At 41.1% G+C, this 6,114-nt stretch overlaps 1 protein-coding gene across 1 annotated transcript in view; it reads right to left on the bottom strand.

Moving 5' to 3' along the window:
• Positions 1-2,747, bottom strand: part of USP8 (ubiquitin specific peptidase 8) — an 82,628-nt gene extending 79,881 nt beyond the window's left edge. Inside the window, exon 1 of the mRNA XM_012649153.1 lies at positions 2,619-2,747. The gene's annotated coding sequence lies outside the window, so the exon portion shown is untranslated. The remainder of the gene's footprint in view (positions 1-2,618) is intronic.
• Between the last annotated feature and the right edge of the window lie 3,367 nt (positions 2,748-6,114).

Genomic DNA, 6,114 nt, shown 5'->3' with positions numbered 1-6,114 from the left:
AGGATCGCTTGAGTCCAGGAGTTTGAGGTTGCTGTGAGCTAGGATGATGCCACGGCACTCTAGCCCGGGCAACACAGTGAGACTCTGTCTCCAAAAAAAAAAAAAAAACAAAAAACTAAATTGTAATGTGTCAGTCAAAAGAGAAAAGGCTTAGATATCTTAACAGTGACTTTATTCACTGTACATGAGCCCTGTTTTACTTGAATTAGGATGGTTATAAATGTGGAATTCCAAATAAGTTTAAGGTAACACTTCATCATTTACTATTAATAAATTTAATATTATGGAAGTGCTGTAGGTCTTAGTCTTATTCTCCATTTATTAATCATTTGACTTTGAACAAAGTCCATAAATCATCCCAACACCACTGCCACTCCTCAGTTTACTTTCATCTGCAAAATGAAATAGGAATGACCTGTCTGCTTCTACAGGGTTACCATCAGTATCAAGTGAAAACATACAGACAGAAAAATGCTCTGAAAATTGTAATATGCCATGAAAATATGGTTAAAGAAATCAAAAGTATAACTTTTTCTGTATCTGCTACATAAATCTAAACATGATTCCAATACAACTTCGTCACCAAAATTATGGTAGGTGGAAGATGGCCACAAAGTCTGATATTTTTCCCTTTTAAAGGTAGGGAGAAGGGAAAGGGCTCCTTGACTGCTCTAACCCATAGAGACTGTTGGAAGCAATTTTGTGCCAATATCTCAGGCCAGGCTTTTAGGAAACTGGCAGTTTCCACCACTTCCTGTCTCTTCAAACATGTATCTTGGAATCCAGTCACCATGCTGTGAGAAGTCCAAGCCACACAAAAAGGCTATGTGTGGGCACTCTGGTTGACATTCTCAGCTGAACTCCCAGCCAATATCAACTACCATTCATGTCAATGAGCTATCGTGGATGTCCCACCCAGTTGAGCTCTCGGATGATTCCAACCCCAGCCACTTATACAAATGCATGAAACCCTAGGTGAGAACGACCTAGCTAAGTTCAGATAGACCAGAGAAACATGACAGATATCAAACTATAGTTTTAAACCACTGTGTTTTAGGGTGATTTTTTACGCAGCAATAGGTAACTGGGACAATAGCAAGATCTAATTTTACTAGCATCTTATATTTAAATGGACATTTTTTCCCCTTTCACTTCTACAAAAATGAGTATATTATCATGTAGAAAAGTTCATAATATAATGGTAGGCATTTTATGAAAAACATTTGATGTGCCTGCTTTATTTTCCAACTGTCTTTACAAAAGCCATTTTCGGTCTTTCCCATTATGTTCACATTAATAAACAAATGCCTGTGATGATTAATAAAGTTCAAACAAATATATTTAAAAATTAAATGCTAAGAAGGGAACTTTAAAGCATTTTTGTTTCTCTCATACAGTTTTCTGAAAAAATACATGTCTATGTGCAAAATTTCATTAATGAAAGGTGTGTCTGGTTTTTCCTTTTTTTTTTTTTTTTTTTTTTTTTTTTTTTTTTTTTTTTACTATTGTAGGATCCTAGGTATCAAATAGTAAAGATGCACATAATGTATCAGAAGAAAAGGAATACACATTTCAAGGCAGAACATGATAAAGACATGAGACAATTGACATCGCCTTCCTGGTATACTTCCTGGCCCAGTACTGTGTTGTCATGAGAAACTATCTAAAACCACCATGAATGACATTCAACAGTGAATCTTAAACAGAATTGCTTGGAATGCAAAATCTGCTTACATAGCAAAGCTGCAGAGCAAGCCTAGAACAGGAACACTTCCTTAATAATTATCATTTGGCATTTTTAATGGCCACAGCAGGATATATACAAAACTAAGGATGCTTTGCAGATTCGGAAAGAGTAACATCCTTCAGTTGGGTATCCCTTTCATCTGACACTCTCAGAGATCTTCACAAATATTAAATTCCTTAGGCTCTGCAACACCTCTGTGAGTCAGGTAAATATTTCGTTCGTGAGTAAGTGACTTGTTCAAGGTCACAGAATGAACTGGAGGCAAGAAATAAACCCAGGAGTGTGGTCCTCAGCTTTATGTATAAATGCACATCACTGCAATTCAGGGTTCTGATAATTTCCAAGGTGGAGTGGAGGTGAAATTAACTTGTCTCACAACTCTAGGATAGAAGGTACATTTTAGGGGGAGAAAAGCTTCTGTTTGAGGAAGTCATACATTTAACTCTGATGAACTTATAGGGTCCTTAAACTCACACTTGAACTTCACTAAAAGCAAGTGTCGCTGTGGCAGAGGAGGAACTGGGAAACACTCTGACGGGCTGTAGTAAGGCCTGGGACTGTAGGTAAATAGCAGAAAATCAGAAAACGGAAGCATGAGGAGGGAGGTCAAAGTTAGGTCTGAGTGTCCAGGAGAAAGGAAGAATGCTTAAGGCCACCTTCTGAGACCGAAAAACCACATGAAACGCGGAGGGCAACCCAAGACTCGAGGTTGGGCCCCTCCTCCACAAGCCGGTTCTATGTTTCGGGCTTGTCCCACCCCTCTCCGCGGACGGGCTCGTCTCCCGGGTGACCAGCAGCTGGTAGAAAGAAAGGGGGTTTACAGCAGACGACTTCCCAGGGAACAGAGCCCAGGCCCCAGACCCGCACTCACCGTGGCGCCGAACGCGCTTCATCAACGCAGGCCTCTTCGCCAAAGGTCCATCTCCCAACAACCCGAGGGAGATTTAGCCTTCGCTATCCCCACGGAAGCCAGCCCAGTTCAGCCCCTTTTCCCGATTTGCATTGCGTGGCGACGCGTCGCGTCTCCGGTCGTCACGGCGGGGGCGGGGCTTCGCGTGCGCGCCCGCGACTCCTCTGTACTCCCCAGCACGGCCCCTGCCGGTGAGGACCGCGCGGGAGGGCGAGGGAGGACTGCGGAGGGCGTTTTGGCTGGGCGGTGGCGGCGGTGAGGCCGGGGCTGCCCTGAGCTGGGCCGAGTTTGTACGCCCGCTTTTGCCCCACCCCCTGCGTCCCGCATTTCCGGGTTGGAGCCTGTTCCCACTGGAGTCACTTCGCGTTCTGGGCCTTGCTGCGGAGGAAGCAGGGCTGCTCTTGCTTCTCTGAACTATGTATTTTCCTCCCCAAATTGGTAATTAGGAAAAACTAGAAAAGGGAATTGAATCCCCTCAAATTCTGGCTAAACATTCTCCCAAGCCAAGCCTCTGATCGAAGAACAGCCATGATCCTGAAACGCATTTTATGTAAACTTTTAACGTCACTTAATGGCCAAATCTTACAAAAACAAAACGAGAAGTCTGAAATTTATTGCGAGCTGATTTATGTACTCTTCTAGAGAAAGGTGATGACATGCTCTGATTATCTGTAAATAAAGTTGCTTTGGATGGAGATACAGGCCATGGTCACTAAGTCCTCAGGGACAATCCAGGTATCTCATGGATAGGAAATCTGGACGGCGGGGTCTAGTAAAGGCGTTAAATGAAATGTGCGTGCCAGATGGATGGTCAATAAATATATAATGACCAAATGAAAGCACCTAGCCAAACAGTGCCTCACGTATAGTAGTCTTTCGATAAATGTTCATTTCCTTTCCATCACAATGAAATACATGCAAAAATATTGTAGCTCTTTTATACCTAAGTTATACACTATTTGTTTCCCCAAAACATGTAACATGTAATAAATATAGTGTAATAACTGGAATTATTAAATAGAAAGCCTTAGTGAATTTTTCATAACTAAGGAAAAAATTGTATCCATCTTTTGAGGGTGAGTTCTGGGAAAGGAACTTTTTTTTTCCTGCTGAGCACCTTGATGAATTTGGGTATGCAGAGAAAAATCTAGTGCTGAGTTTGGGAATAGGAACCAAAGAAAGGGAGAATTTGAAGTGCTCTGACAATCAGAGAAAAGGGGCAGGAGTATGTGGGACGAAAGAGGAAGAGAGAAGCCATAGGAGTGAATTAACCAATGACAAAAAGTCTGTGGTGGTAGGGTCCTGGAAAAGTTTTAATAACTAGGGCTGTATAATAGTCACCTAAAGTTGTTTTTGTTTCTTTGATGTAACTGTGCCACAATTCCCCCCAATAAGTGGAATTCCCCCACATCCCTAGAACTTCAGTCAAGTTTGCTGAAACCCAAATTATTTGCATGAGTTTTTGTGACAACTAAGGAAAAGTCTCGCCTGTGGGTCAAAAGATGCAAAACAGAAACTAGGCACAAGGTGACAAGACGATTTCAAAACTAAGCTAAGGTGGTAAAAGAAAAAACAGGAATGTTGCCAGGTAATTCATAGAAATCTTGGGGCAGGCTTTGGACTTTTCAATTTTCATGGAATGAGAGTTCTTAAGGCACAGAAGCAGGGTTACCTAGATGAAACTATGCTTATTGAATTGAACTGTAGACTCTGGTTCTTCTTCAAACGTATGTTGTAACAAACCAAGCAGCAGTACCCACGGTGCCTAGAATCTCAAGTGTTTAGAAGGCATGGCATGTATTTGACCATAGCTTCAATTCACATGCCATCTAGAGTAAGCAGTAGTCCAAAACCTGATTCATCCTCCATTCATTTAACAAGTACTTACTGAACATGTGTTCTATGCCAGGCATTGTTTTAGATATAAAATTCCTGCTCAACACAGGGCTGACTTACACTCTAGTGGAGGAGACATAATAAACAAATACATATATGCTATGTCAAGTGTTAAGTGCTAAGAACACACATAAAACTGGGCAAAGACAGTGATATTTTTAATGGGGTTGTCAGGGAAAGGCTCCCTGAAAAAGTGACATTTCTATAGAGCCTTTGGTAACAAGAGGGAACAAGCCATGTATACATGTGGGAGAAGAGCATCCAGGTAGTGGAAGCAGCACAGGTGAAAGCAGTGAAGAAGGAAAAGGTGGGCGTGCTGTAGGAATAGCAATGAGGCCATTTGGCTGGCATAGACTGAGTGAGTGGGACCACGATAGGAGCTGATCTCAGAGGGGTGAGAAGGAAATGGTCCACAGATTACATAGGGTCTTGTAGGTCACTAAAGCATGTTTATAATAAACAATAATACAAGAAGTGAATCACGTGTTAATAATTTATGAAAAAATTTAGCTTTCATGCATGTGATACAACTTACATCATATTCAAATTTTCATTCCAATTTTTTTTTTTAGCTAAATCACAGGTATCCTGTGGCTCCTTTACTAATCGCTTAGTCTTTTCTATCTATCTGTTTATTTCCTAAAACCATGATCATCACTGTTAAAGATTTTAGACAAAATAAATTTAACAGTTTGAGCATTAAAGGATTCACAAATCAAGTAGCACTGAAAATTGAAAAAAGTTCAGAGAGCTCTACTTTAACAGTGTGAGCAGTGAGCAGTTTGCTTTTATAGACTGAACACAGAAACGCAGTAAAGAAATTACTTGATTGGCTACAGCATTTGCCTTATTTGGGTATAACCTGGTGGGAAGTCCCTAATTATATAACTAACAGCTAGCTGGATGTTTGTGATCAGCTGCTTGTTGGCTCTTTGTGATTGAAGCTTGGCTTAGTTCTTTTCTTTTCCTTTTTTTTTTTTTTAATTTAATCAGCCATGTAATCCTAGCACTTTGGAGGCTAAGGCGGGAGAATTGCTTGAGACTAGGAGTTGGAGACCAGCTGAAGCAAGAGTGAGACTCCGTCTCTACAGAAAATAGAAAAATTAGCTGGGCATGGTGGCATGCACCTGTAGTCCCAGCTAGTCAAGAGGCTGAGGCAGGAGGATCACTTGAGCCCAGGAGTTTGAGGTTGTAGTGAGCTATGATGAAGCCACTGCACTCTAGTCCAGGCAACAGAGTGAGAAGACCTTGTCTCAAGAATAATAAATACATAAATAAATTTAATTAGTTACAAGGAATGCCTGTAAGTTAAGTTTTGGTTTATTTTTGTAAGGTTTCTGGATATAAAAACAACCCAAGCCTAATGGCTTTCTTCTTATTTTGCTTTGACAACATATTGGGCCAATCGTGCGGCCCACTAAACATTTTATCTCTAGGGGATGCATCCTCAGACAAATGGTACAAGTCCTGGCTGTCCTTCTGAGATATTAATCTCAAAGGTTAGGCATGTATCACTCTTTGCACTTCACTAGGACTCTTTCAGTCATGGGCTTATCTTTTT

The sequence above is a fragment of the Propithecus coquereli genome, unplaced genomic scaffold (genome assembly GCF_000956105.1).
Source record: "Propithecus coquereli isolate 6110/MARCELLA unplaced genomic scaffold, Pcoq_1.0 Scaffold3, whole genome shotgun sequence".
Classification (NCBI taxonomy): domain Eukaryota; kingdom Metazoa; phylum Chordata; class Mammalia; order Primates; family Indriidae; genus Propithecus; species Propithecus coquereli.
The sequence above is the reverse complement of the archived record's forward strand: the minus strand, read 5'-3'. Positions and strand labels throughout refer to the sequence as shown.